This window comes from Panthera pardus, unplaced genomic scaffold (assembly GCF_024362965.1).
Source record: "Panthera pardus isolate Hobbes unplaced genomic scaffold, ASM2436296v1 HiC_scaffold_11, whole genome shotgun sequence".
In the NCBI taxonomy this organism is placed as follows: Eukaryota; Metazoa; Chordata; class Mammalia; order Carnivora; family Felidae; genus Panthera; species Panthera pardus.
Genome location: NW_026526666.1, coordinates 23,362,459 through 23,377,185, shown reverse-complemented (window position 1 = coordinate 23,377,185; position 14,727 = coordinate 23,362,459). Strand labels below are relative to the sequence as shown.

Sequence of the window (14,727 nt, the reverse complement as noted above, 5' to 3'; positions counted from 1 at the left end):
TGTGTGTGATTTGTAGAATGAGGTTTATAATGAATATAAAATACTAAATACAATGCATACAATAATAAAATTAAATATTAAGTACATACAATATATTGTACATATTAATACAGCCAGTACATTTGGCCACACCATTTTCTGTAGCTTTAGCCTGGGTTCTGTCTTCACAGGATCCTTTATTTTGGATAAGTCTAATATGACTATATTGTATATGAAGACTATCCAAAGGAAATAACTTCTTTGTTCTCCTCATAAAGTTCATATAAAGGATATCCTATAAATGTATGATGTGACATAATACATAATAGTTCTTAGCCAGGCCAATATTCCATCTCTTTCCTACCCATTCATTTGTATAGCCATGAACTTCTGCATGAAAACAGTAGCTACATCAATGGATAGGACTACTGTACTTTCTAGAAATACCTAATTATGCTCCTGAATTCTTCACACTACCTATACAATTAGAAATGTGTGACCTGGAAGTAAAAATATGCTGAAGATGTATTATCCTTAGCTATTGATTGTTAACCAAATCACAATAAAATTCCCACACAGTGGAAAATAATGTTCATTGAGTAATATTATATGCATGGCATCTAAGTTAAAAACAAAGAATTCCTCAAGCTTGTAGGAGAAAATAACAGTTTAACCATGGTAACAAGTAAACCAGAACTGGTTTTAAACTTATTTAATCAATAAATGATAGTTTGCTTCTTTTAATTCGCTGCTGAAAGCCAACAAACCAGTGATAGCATCATGTCTTCAAGGTTAGTCAATCAGTGGTGGGCTTATTCCAGTGAATAAAAGCCAACATAGACATTAACCCACTCCTACAGCACAAACTGCATTTCTAAGGCTGATGTTAATAACTCTTGCCTCTTGAATTAAGATGTCCTCAAGTTGAGCACTTCTTGAGTATCCTAAAAAAGTTTGGCTATTTGTTTACTGAGTGAGTCTGTGCCTGGCTAACATAAACCCTTATTAATTCAGGATAAAATAGATTACTAATCCTTTTCATTTCTGATATTGAATGGTGTTCTCTCTCTATGACAAAGTGTTAACTAATTTTATTTTTATATTAGCTCCATGAAGTAGATACCATTATTTTCTCCATTTTAGAGAGTAGGGAACTGAGATACAAGGAAGTTAAGAAATTTTCTCAAGGCTACAACTACTCAAGTGTCACGTAGCTGGTAAGAGTCCAAGCAATATGCCTCAAGCCTAGACTCCTAACAACTTTGCTACACTGCCTCTTACACCTTGTAAAAGAGGCCTAGGAAAGTTCCCACAGTCTCTCACAGACTAGAAAAAAGAAGCAAAGTTTCAGAAAAATGACTGCAGTGTTTTTCCCCTTCACTTTTATCAGTTTGAAGCAAGAGTGATTTATGAGGATGTGAATAAAAAGTGAAGCACTTTAAAGTATTATTTGGGGGATTGTAAAATATGAAATCATCAAAATATGGATTATGTGTGTCTGAAGAACTACTTGGTGAATAACCTTCTACTCCATTTGTGAACTTTTTTCTTTCTTGTTATTTATTTGTTTGTTTATTTTTTAGGAAAAAAAAATCTCCTGTGGTTGCTGCTGCCAGACACAACCCATAATTCTCATCTGCTTTTCTTTTGGGGCAGTTTGGCTGGAAGTACGCAGTACCCAAGTACCAGTTTAACCCAAAATTATATAGGCTAAACAGTACTTCCTCAGTGGAGAAGTGAAAACTTATTAAAAGAGGCCAGGGAGTTTGTTTGGTGCTTCATGATTAGGTGATTAGTAATGAAATTATTATTAGTATGTACAAAAGTATTACTAAAAGGTTCTTGGTGGTAGGTGCATCATATTAAGCAGTTACTAATGCAAAAAAAACCCCCCAACATATAATTAAAGAATGGATGGGTATGATTAATGTGAGTTCCTCCAGTAAGCACCAAAATATTAAAATTAAAACAGCAATTGTTAACAAAGAACTCTTAAAACTAGACAGTAAGAAACAAAACAAAACAGAAAACAAGCCAATTAAAAAATGGGCAAGAATATAAACAGACACTTCACCAAACAAGATATACAGATGGCAAAAAGGCATATTAAAAGATGCTTATATATTTGTCATTAGGGAATTAAAAAAAAAAACTCAGTGTCTTGCATTCAAGAAAGATCTGATTGATTTTATCGTTTCATGTGTTTCTAAATGGTATCTTCCCTTACCTAACTCCGGGCTGGATTTTATGATCCCCAAGTGATTAAGATTATTACACCTTTTTTTTTTGGTATATAAATGCATTTACAGACTACTGCATACATCATAGGTGTGTGATAAATTTTGGTTTAAAATACATCTTTTGTAAAAAAACATATACAGTAGTATACAGTAGTAATTTTTTTTTGAGGCAGAGATCACAAGCAGGAAAGGGGCAGAGAGAGAGTGAGAGAGAGAATCTCAAGCAGGGTCTACCCTAGTGCAGAACCCAATGTGTAGCTCAAACTCAAGAACTGTGAGATTGTGACCTGAGCCGAAATGAAGAGTTGGATGCTTAACCATCCAGGCATCCCATACAGTAGTAACTTTTTATTCATTATGAAAATCTCCGACTTTAGTTGGTTTACTTCATTTACATCTAATGTAATTACGAATATAGTTGGGTTTAAGTCAGCCTTTGCTGTCTGTCCCCTCTATTTTGTCTTTTCCTGCTTTTTGTGTAAATTGATATTTTTTTGTATTGTTTCCTTATTTAAAACTTTTTAGCCAGTGGGTGCTCTAAGCATTACAATATGCATTCTTAACTACAGTGTGTTTAGAATAATATTATGCCAATTATTAAAAATATAAATACCTAACAATAATATGTTCTATTTATTTTCATCCATTGTATTATGTAGTCATATATTTTACTTCTACATACTTTATAAACCCCACAGTAAAATGTTACTGTTTTTGATTAAATAGTAACTGTCCTTTAAAAAAAATAGAGTATTTAAAAAAAATGGTTAACTATGTATTTATCATTTCATGTTATTCATTCTTTCTGTAAGTACAAATTTCCATATTGTATCATGTTTTTTTCCTTTCTCCAGTGTTGTAACATAGCTTTCCTAGAAGCAAATACTGTTAAGCTTTTGTTTGTCTAAAAATGTTGGCCAGGAGGAGGTTAAACTTTCACTCTTCGCAGAGGACATGATACTCTATTTGGAAAACCCAAAAGATTCCACCAAAAAACTGCTAGCTCTGATTCATGAATTCAGCAAAGTTGCAGGATATAAAATCAATGCACAGAAATCAGTTGCATTCCTATACACCAACAATGAAGTGACAGAAAGAGAAATCAAGGAATCGGTCCCATTTACAGTTGCACAAAAAGCCATAAAATACCTAGGAATAAATCTAACCAAAGAGGTGAAAAATCTGTACACTGAAAACTATAGAAAGCCTATGAAAGAAAATGAAGAAGACACAAAAAAATGGAAAAAGATTCCATGCTCCTGGATAGGAAGAATATTGTTAAAATGTCAATACTACCCAAAGCAGTCTACATATTCAGTGCAATCCCTATCAAAGTAACACCAGCTTTCTTCACAGAGCTAGAACAAATAATCCTGAAATTTGTATGGAACCAGAAAAGACCCCAAATAGCCAAAGCAATCTTGAAAAAGAAAACCAAAGCAGGAGACATCACAATCCCAGACTTCAGCCTATGCTACAAAGCTATAATCATCAAGACAGTATGGTACTGGCATAAGAGCAGACACTCAGATCAACGGAACAGAATAGAGAACCCAGAAATGGACCCACAAACGTATGGCCAATTAATCTTTGACAAAGCAGGAAAGAATATCCAATGGAATAAAGACAGTGTCTTCAGCAAGTGGTGCTGGGAAAACTGGACAGAGACATGCAGAAGAATGAACCTGGACCACTTTCTTACACCATACACAAAAATAAACTCAAAATGGATGAAAAACCTAAATGTAAGACAGGAAGCCACCAAAATCCTAGAGGAGAAAGCAGGCAAAAACCTCTTTGATCTTGGCCACAGCGACTTGTTACTCAACACGTCTCTGGAGAAAAGGGAAACAAAAGCAAAAATGAACTACTGGGACCTCATCAAAATAAAAAGCTTCTGCACAGTGAAGGAAAATATCAATAAAACTATAAGGCAACAGACAGAATGGGAGAAGATATTTGCAAATGACTTATCAGATAAAGGGTTACTATCCAAAATCTAGAAAGAACTTATCAAACTCAACACCCAAAAAAACAAATAATCCAGTGAAGAAATGGGTGAAAGACATGAATAGACACTTCTCCAAGGAAGACATCCAGATGGCCAACCGACACATGAAAAAATGCTCAACATCACTCATCATCAGGGAAATACAAATCAAAACCACAATGAGATACCACCTCACAGAATGGCTAACATTAACAACTCAGGCAACAACAGATGATGGCGAGGATGTGGAGAAAGAGGATCTCTGTTGCACTGTTGGTGGCAATGCAAGCTGGTGCAGCCACTCTGGAAAACAGTATGGAGGTTCCTCAAAAAACTAAAAATAAAACTACCCTACGACCCAGGAATTGCACTACTAGACATTTATCCAAGGGATACAGGTGTGCTGTTTCAAAGGGACACATGCACCCCCATGTTTATAACAGCACTATCAACAATAGCCAAAGTATGGAAAGAGCCCAAATGTCCATCAATGGATGAATGGATAAAGAAGGTGTGGTATATATATACAATGGAGTATTACTCAGCAATCAAAAAGAATGAAATATTGTCATTTGCAACTATGTGGATGGAACTGGAGGGTATTATGCTAAGCGAAATTAGTCAGAGAAAGATAAAAATCATATGACTTCACTCATATAAGGACCCTAAGAGAAAAAACAGATGAACATAAGGGAAGGGAAACAAAAATAATATAAAAACAGGGAGGGGGATAAAACAGAAGAGACTCATAAATATGGAGAACAAACTGAGGGTTGCTGAAGGGGTTGTGGGAGAGGGGATGGGCTAAATGGGTAAGGGGCATTAAGGAATCTGCTCCTGAAATCATTGTTTCACTATATGATAACTAATTTGGATGTAAATTTTGAAAAATAAAAAATAAAATTAAAAAAAATCTTTATTCTGCATATTTGAAGAACATTTTCACTGGATATAGAAATTTGGTTTGCTTGCCATAATTTAAAGATAACACTTATTTGGGGGGCTCCATTGTTTCTGATTAGATTCATCATTATTCTTATACATAGGATGTCTTTCTTCTCTAGCTACTTTTTCTCCCCCTCTAACTTCTTTTTATTTTTTAAATTTAAATCCATTTTATAGTCCAATCTATTTAAATCCATTATATAGTCCAATAATGATTTCAGGAATAGGATTTAGTGATTCATCACTTACATATAACACCCAGTGCTCATCCCAAAAAGTGTTCTCATTAATGCTTCTTGCCCATTTAGCCTGTCCCCCAAGCCAGTATTCCTCCAGCAACCCTCAGTTTGTTCTCTGTATTTAAGAGTCTCTTATGGTTTGTCTCCCTCTTTGTTTTTATATTATTTTTGTTTCCTTTCCCTTGTGTTCATCTGTTTTATATCTTAAATTCCACATATGAGTTAAATCATATGATATTTGTCTTTCTCTGACTTACTTTGCTTAGCATAATACACTCTACTTTCCATCCACATTGTTGGAAATGGCAAGGTTTCATTGTTTTTGATTGCCAAATAATATTCCTGTGTGTGTGTGTGTGTGTGTGTGTGTGTGTGTGTGTGTGTGTGTATCTTTATCCATTCATCAGTTGTTGGACATTTGGGCTCTTTTGACATTTTGGCTATTGTTGATCATGCTGCTGTAAACATTGGGGTGCATGTGCCCCTTTGAATCAGCATTTTTGTATCCTTTGGATAAATAACTACTAGTGAAATTGCTGGGTTGTGGGGTACTTTAGTTTTAATTTTCTGAGGAACCTCTGTGCTGTTTTCCACAGTGGCTGCACCAGTTTGCATTCCCACCAGCAATGCAAAAGGGTTCCCCTTTCTCCACATCCTCGCCAATATCTCTTGTTGCCTGAGTTGTTAATGTTAGCCATTCTGACAAGTGTGAGGTGGTATCTCATTGTGTTTTTTTTGTTTTGTTTTGTTTTTTTTTTAACATTTATTTATTTTTGCGACAGACAGAGAGAGCGAGCATGAACAGGGGAGGGTCATAGGAAGAGGGAAACATAGAATCTGAAACAGGCTCCAGGCTCTGATCTGTCAGCACAGAGTCTGACGCGGGGCTCGAACTCACGGACCGCGAGATAGTGACCTGAGCCGAAGTCGGACGCCCAACCGACTTAGCCACCCAGGCGCCCCTCTCATTGTGGTTTTGATTTGTATTTCCCTGATGATGAGTAATGTTGAGCATTTTTTCATGTGTCTGTTAGCCATCTGGATGTCTTCTTTGGAGAAATGTCTATTTATGTCTTTTGTCCATTTCTTCACTGGATTATTTGGTTTTTGGGTGTTGAGTTTGATAAGTTCTTTCTAGATTTTGGATAGTCACCCTTTATCTGATATGTCATTTGCAAATATCTTCTCCCATTCTGTCGGTTGCCTTTTAGTTTTGCTGATTGTTTCCTTTGCTGTGCAGGAGTTTTTTATTTTGATGAGGTCCCAATAGTTCATTTTTGCTTTTATTTCCCTTGCCTCTGGAGAGAAGTCAAGAAGTTGCTGTGGCTGAGGTCAGAGAGGTTTTTGCCTGTTTTCTCCTCTAGGATTTTGATGGATTTCTGTCTTATATTTAGCTCCTTCACCCATTTTGAGTTTATTTTTGTGTATAGTGTAAGAAAGTGGTCCAGGTTCATTCTTTTGTGTGTCACTGTCCAGTTTTCCCAACACCACTTGCTGAAGAGACTGTCTTTTCTCCACTGGATATTATTTCCTGCTTTGTCAAAGATTAGTGGGCCATACGTTTGTGGGTCCATTTCTGGGTTCTGTATTCTATTGATCTAAGTGTCTGTTTTTTTTATGAGTACCATACTGTGTTGATGATTACAGCTTTCTAATACAGCTTGAAGTCCAGAATTGTGATGCTTCCTGCTTTGGTTTTCTTTTTCATGATTTCTTTGGCTATTTGGGGTCTTTTCTGGTTCCACACAAATTTTAGGATTATTTGTTCTAGCTCTGTGAAGAATGCTGGTGTTATTTCGATAGGGATTGCCTTGAATATGTAGATTGCTTTGGGTAGTATCGACATTTTAACAATATTTGTTCTTCAAGTCAATGAGCATGGAATGTTTTTCTTTCTTGTGTGTGTGTGGTCTTCAATTTATTTCATAAGCTTTCTGTAGTTTTCAATGTATATATTTTTCACCTCTTTGGTTAGGTTTATTCCTAGGTATTTTATGATTTTTGGTGCAATTGTAAATGGGATCAATTCATTGATTTCTTTTTCTGCTGCTTCATTATTGGTGTATAGGAATGGAACTGATTTCTGTGAATTTTTTAATATCCTGTGACTTTGCTGAGTTCATGGATCAATTCCAGCAGTTTCTTGGTGGAATCTTTTGGGTTTTCCATATAAAGTATCATGTTGTCTGTGAAAGTTTGATTTTCTCTTTGCTGATTTGGATTCCTTTTATTCCTTTGTCTTGTCTGATTGCTGAGGCTAGGACTTCCAACACTATGTTGAATAACAGTGGTGAGGGTGGACATTCTTGTCATGTTCCTGACATTAGGGGGAAAGTACTCAGTTTTTTTCTCACTAAGGATGATATTAGCAGTGGGTCTTTTGTATATGGCTTTTATGATCTTGAGATATGATTCTTCTATCCCTACTTTATTCAAGGTTTTTGTCAAGAAAGGATGTTGCATTTTGTCAGTGCTTTCTGTGGTTCTTATTCTTTCTTTTATTAATGTGATGCATCACATTGATTTTCAGACATTGAACCAGCCCTGCATCCCAGGAATAAACCCCACTTGATTGTGGTGAATGATTCTTTAATGTATTGTTGTATCTGGTTTGCTAGTATCTTACTGAGAATTTTTGCATCCATGTTCATAAGGGAGATTGGTCTGTAGGTCTCCTTTTTAGTCTTTGTCTGATTTTGGAATCAAGGTAATGCTGACCTAGTAGAATTAGTTTGGAAGTTTCCCTTCTATTTCTGTTTTTTGGAACAGCTTCAAAAGAGTAGGTGTTAACTCTTCTTTAAATGTTTGGGAGAATTCCCCTGGAAAGCCATCCAGCCCTGGACTCTTGTTTTTGGGGGGATTTTTGATTACTGATTCAATGTCTTTACTGGCTATGGGTCTGTTCAAATTTTCTACTTCTTCTTGTTTCAGTTTTGGTAGTTTATATGTTTCTAGGATTTGTGCATTTCTTTCAGATTGCCTAATTTCTTGGCATAAAATTGCTCATAGTATTCTCTTATTATTGTTTGTATTTCTGTTGTGTTGGTTGTGATCTCTCCTTTTCATTCATGATTTTATTTATTTGCGTTCTTTACTTTTTGATCCGTCTGGCTAGGAGTGTATCAATTTTGTTAATTCTTTCAAAGAACCCGCTCCTGGTTTCATTGAGATGTTCTCTTTTTTTTTATTTCAGTATCATTGATTTCTGCTCTAATATTTATTATTTCCCTTCTTCTGCTGGTTTGGAGCTTTATATCCTGTTATTTTTCCAGCTCTTTAAGGTATAAGGCTAGGTTGTGTGTCTGTGACCTTCCTTGCTTCTTTAGAAAGGCCTGGATTGCTATCCACTTCCCTCTTTTGACCACCTTTGCTGCATCCCAGAGGTTTGGGCTGTTGTGTTTTCATTTTCATTGGCTTCAATGTACTTTTTAATTTCCTCTTTAATTTCTTGATTAACCCATTCATTCTACTAAGATGTTCTTTAATCTCCAACTATTCATGATCTTTCCAAATTTTTTCTTCTGGTTGATTTCAAGTTTCATAGCTTTATGGTCTGAAAATATGCAAGTTATGATCATGATCTTTTTGTACTTGTTGAGGACTGATTTTTGTACCCTTATGTGATCTGTTGTGGAGAATGTTCCTTATGCACTCAAGAAGAATGTGTATTCTGCTGCTTTTTCATGAAATGTTCTGAATACATCTGTTAAGTTCGTCCAGTCCAGTGTGTCATTGAAAGCCATTTTTTTCTTGTTGATTTTCTGTTTAGATGATCTGTCCTTTGCTATAAGTGAGGTGTTGAAATCTCCTACTATTATAGTATTATTATCAATGAATTTCTTTATGTCTCTGATTAATCGATTTATATATTTGGGTTCTTCCACATTTGGGATATATAAATATTTATAATTACAGATCTTCTTAGTGGATAGACCCCTTAATTGTGATATAATGCCCTTCTTCATCTCCTGTTACAGTTTTTGTTTTATAGTCTAGATTGTCTGATATAAGTATGGCTACTCCGGCTTCCTTTTGATGACTATTAACATGATATTTAGTTCTCCATCCCCTTAATTTCAATCTGCATGTCTTTAGGTCTAAAATGGGTCTCCTTTGGGGCGCCTTAGTGGCTCAGTTGGTTAAGCAACTTTGGCTCAGGTCATGATCTCACAGTTTGTAAGTTCGAGCCCTGCATCGGGCTCTGTGCTGACAGCTCAGAGCTTGGAGCCTGCTTTGGATTCTGTCTCCTTCTCTCTCTGTTCCTCCCCACTTGTGCTGTCTCTCTGCCTCTCAAAAATAAATACATGTAAAATGGGTCTCCTTTAAGCAGCATGTAGATGGGTCTTCTTTTCTTATCTATTCTGATACCCCATATCTTTTGTTTGGAGTGTTTAGTCCATTGACATTTAGAGTGAGCACTGAAAGATATGAATTTAGTGCCATTTTGGTACCTGTGTTGTTGGTGTTTCTGTTGATTATCTCTGGCCCTTTCAAGTCTTTTTGTTTTGTTTTGTTTTGTTTTGTTTTGGTCTTTTTTGTTTAAAACAATCTTTTCTCCAAAGAGTCCCCCTTAAAACATCTTGCAGGGCTGGTTTAATGGTTACAAATTCCTTTAGTTTCTGTCTGGGAAACTCTTTATCTCTCCTTCTGTTTTGAATGACAGCCTCTGGATAAAGAATTCTTGGTTGCATATTTTTTGTGATTCAGCACATTGAATATATCCACTCCTTTCTGGCCTGCCAAGTTTCTGTGGATAGGTCTATTGTGAACCTGATCTGCCTTCCCTTATAGGTTAAGGACTTTTTTTTCCCCCTTGCTGCTTTCATAATTCTTTCCTTATCTGTATTTTGTGAATTTAACTACGATATGCCTTGTTTATGGATTTTTTTTGTTTAATCTAATGGGAGTTCTCTGTGCTTCTTGGATTTTTATGTGTGTGTCCTTCCCCAGATAAGAAAGTTTCTCACTATAATTTGCTCACAATAAAACTTCTGCCCCTTTTTCTCTCTGTTCATCTTTTGGAACTCCTGTGATTTGGATGTTATTCCTTTGTAATAAGTCTTTGTATCATGCCCTTTTGTCTTAGTTTCCATCTTTTTCTGCTTCATTATTCTACATAATTTTGTTTCTTATATCATGGATTCACCTCTTTGCTTTAGGATTCGTCCATCCTTGCCATCGTGGTTTCCATTCAGTATTGCATCTCAGTTATAACATTTTTTATTTGTCCTGACTAGGTATTACTTTTTTATCTCCACAGAAAGGGATTCTATGCTTTCTTCAACCCCAGCTAGTATTCTTATTATTGTGGTTCTAAATTCTAGTTCAGACATCTTGCTTATATCTGTGTTGATTAAGCTCCTGGCTGTCATTTCTTCATGTAGTTTCTTTTGGGGTGAATTCTTTCATTTTGTCATTTTGGAGGAAGAAAAAAATTAATAAAATAAAAAATACAAATTAACAAAACAAAAAATCAAATAAAGGAAGCTAGATCCCAACTGTGTTTTGGTTTGCTTGTTGAAAAAAACTTGATAGAGAAAAAAGAGAAAGAAAAGCAGGAAAAGAAAAAAAAAGGTTAAGAAAAAGATTAAAAATTAAAACTATATAATAAAATGGAATAAAATGAAATAACAAAAACGAAGTAGAATAAAAATTTTTAAAAATAAAAATAAAGTAAAAAGTAAAAGAAATAACTTTAAAAATTAAAAGAAAATAAAAGTTATTTTTTCTTTCTGTATTGAAGAAAAAGAAAAGAAAGGGTAAAAAAAAGCAATTTAAACAAAGTCAGAAGCCAAAAAAAAAAAAAGACTAATAAATGAATCAGCAAACAGAATGAAACCTGAATGAAGTTACATACCGTTTCCCCTATAACTGAATCTGTGCAGCACTCTATAGTTTGTGCACTAAGTAGGAGGAAGACTTGTGCTGGTCTTCTAAAGGGATGTGCTTGGAGGGCCAAGTTGGGCCCGGTTTGGTGTAATGGCTCCATTCTCCACTAGGTGTGGCACTACTTAGCTTACTGGGCTGGATCTGTGTGTGTATGCACATGCCGATGCAAGGGAGTGGTGGAAATGGCTTCATGAAGCTCCTTAGTCTCTGGTACAGGGACTTGGAACTCTTACTGACCCCATGGTCAAGCATCTGTTCTTTGCCTTAGGTCTCTGTCCACTCCCCCCCTTTACCCTGTACATGCTCAAGCCATCCACCTGCCAGGCGACATCTCCCTCCAAAGTTTCATCTCAGATGGGGTTGTGTTTCAAAACCCCACACTTTAGAGATCCCTGTGGCTTGGACCCCCGTCAACTCTCTGGAGAAGAGTCTCACTGAGCAATGGCGGGGTGCCGGCTTGCCCCAGGGAACATTTGTGCAATCACACAGTGGCAGAGATTCAGAGAGTATGACAAATCACAACACACAGCCAGCACCAGGTTTCACCACACTCTGGTGTCTTTGTCCCAATACCAGCAAACGTGGCTGCTCTCTGGGGTCTGTGGGGACGTTTGCCTATAGGGAGGCCATATGACCTCTACCAAATACTCTCCAAGCAGGGGAACTGTTTCTCCCTGTGTGGCACTTGGACCCCTTAGACCCCACTGCCTGCTTCTGGGGATTCACCTTGCTTCCTCACCAGAGCACTACCAGACACTGAGCTCTGAAACTTCAGACTCTGGGATCCACTCTTTATAGAATCCGGATGGTATTGAACCCTCTCCTTTATTCCTGTCAATGGTTTTAGGGAACAGATTTCTTGTTCAGTCCCCTGCAAGTGTTTTCACTCTTTCTCTCCAACTACTTTCAGGGGAGTGTTTTTCCTGCACTCTCTCAATGTGCTGCACTCTCCCCCTTTTTCTGTCCTCTCTCTGCAGAAAGAGCTCCCTACCTTCCGTGGCTTTTCTCTCCCCCAGGTCAACTCTCTGCACCATGTACCTGCTGAGTTCTGTCCTTCAAGTTATACAGATTATTCTGTTAATCCTTAGATCAATTTCCTAGGTGTACAAAATGGTTTGGTGCTGATCTAGCTGCATTTCAGGATGAGACAAGCTGAGGGTCTCCCATGCTGCTCCGCCATCTTAACTCCTCCTCTTTTCTCTAGCTACTTTTATAATTTTTTTCATGTTTGGTTTTTATTATTTGGCAGTGATACATCTAGCTGTAGTTTTCTTTGAATTTATAAGGTTTGGATTCATTGATTAGTATTGTCCCACAGGTTACTGAAACTATTTTTTTTTTCGTTTATCATCTTTCTGCACCATGATTTTCAGATCAGGTAATTTCTTTTAATCTGTCTTAAAAATCAATAATAATTTCTTCAGTTTCCAATATACTGTTAAGGCTGTCCAGTGATTGTATTTTTCATTTCAGATATGGTACTGTGAATTCTAAAAATCTCTGTTTGCATTACTGAGCTGTTGACTCATATATCTACCTTTACTTTTAAGACCTTGGACATATTCATAAAATAGTTTTAAAGTCTTTGTGAATTTCACATTTTCTGAGTCATCTTCTGTGTTTTTTATTGACTGTGTTTTTCCCCTTAATTTAAGAGCCATTTTGCTGTTTCTTCACATATCTAGTAAGTTTTAAATGTATGTTGGTCATTGTTAATGGTACATTGGAGGGAGACTGAATTTTGCTGTTTTCCTTTAAATGCTGCTTAATTTTGTCCTAGGAGGCAGTTATATTACCATTAGGGTATTCTTGATTTTGTCAGGCTTAGTTTTATGCTATGTTAGGATGTGTCTGTTTTTCTTTTTCTTAGTCCTAGGGACATGGCCCTCACTCTAGGGTACAGCTTTTGATCCTGAGGCATAGTCTTATGATTGTCTCAACTGATGCTTTAAGTGTCCAGTAAGACCTCATCATTCTCTGGATGGTCCTAAACTATAAATTTTCCATCTCTTCATAATTGTCATATTTCCATTTAACTCTTAGTTTCAGAACAGACTCTGAGGCTATGTGTGGTCTTGTGTTAGGGGTCAGCTAAGAACACACCTAGTCCTAAGTCAATGACATGTGAAAAACCCTCAGTCAGACTTCTGAGGTTCTCCTTTACAGTATCTGCCTGTCTGAAGCCCTGTCCTGCAAATTCAGTCATTTCAGTAGCCCTGTCATTCTGCCTGCTCTACTCAGCAAGACTAGTCTCTTTACATGGGCATCACCTTCTTGCACTATTGGCTTAAAAAGTGCTCCCAGGTAGAAGGTCTGACCACTCACATGGGTAGGTAAATCTTAAAGGCGCATTTTCAATGTAACTATACCTGAAATAAGTAAGTAAGTAAATACGACAGACTATACCTTAATGATGAAAGTCCAATGATATGCAAACCTTTGATAAAAATGCCACCACCAGCATGTTTGATGATCTCTCCATTGTGAAATGGACTTAAGTTTTAGGTTTGATAAATTAATTTTGCTCTCTTGGTGTTGGCATATGATTATAAGGTACAGGTAGATAAAATTCAACACAGGTGATAAAGCCCTATGCATTTGGTAAGGTAAACTTAATAGAGGAATTTTTGAAAATTTAAACTGATGCCAGAAAATAGGGACCCAAGAAAATATAAAAAAGTTAGAGATATAAGAGAAAACAATTCTTGCATATAATTTCCTATTGTTGGGGAAGAAGAATTTCCTGTGCCCTTTAATATCCTTCTGGCTGGACTTAGAATCAAATTGACATGAGACAGATTAACAGACAGTCAAGAAACATGATGCTTATATGAGCTAAGGAGATGGGTAGCGGGTAGCGGTCTGAGGATACAAAGGGGAGAGAGATCCTTAGCCAGAAGATAAAAGGAGATGTTTGTAAAACAAAGATGCCCTATTCAGGTAACTTTCCTAGGTAAAGAGGAATCTCTGTTAATAGCTTTCTTCTTGATAAAGCAGGCAATTGAGGGGAAAGTAAGGAGCTTTTTTCAAATCTACTGGGTTTGGATTGCTTCTAACTCAAAATAATGTTCATGCCAAAGTGGCCCAACTTGGCATGGCCTGCCCTTGGCCTCTACACTATCACACTATCCAACTCAGCTACTAAGGAGTTGAGATCTTCCTAGTACCTAAGTGAAAGTTAATTGAAAACTAAAATACTTAATTTTTAAAAGTGTTTTTATTATCTTAGAGTGATCAGGAATGCTATGGGGATTCCCATGGGTTTTACAGAGGTAGGAAAATGACCATTTCCATAGAATGAGTTTGAGATGGAAATACTGGGAGACAAAAATTTATTGGTAATTGTACCCCCAGATCCCTGCTTACTCAATGTAAATATTATATAAGAAATCACTAGATGGCTGCTATAATGTAATTTTATTGAAGGTATTAATGGTAGTCATGG

The 14,727-nt window shown here is 36.4% G+C and overlaps 1 protein-coding gene across 1 annotated transcript in view; it reads left to right on the top strand.

Moving 5' to 3' along the window:
* LOC128775927 (translation initiation factor IF-2-like) overlaps window positions 1-14,727 on the top strand; it is a 497,738-nt gene that overhangs the window by 90,874 nt on the left and 392,137 nt on the right. The gene's annotated exons all lie outside the window — the stretch shown is intronic.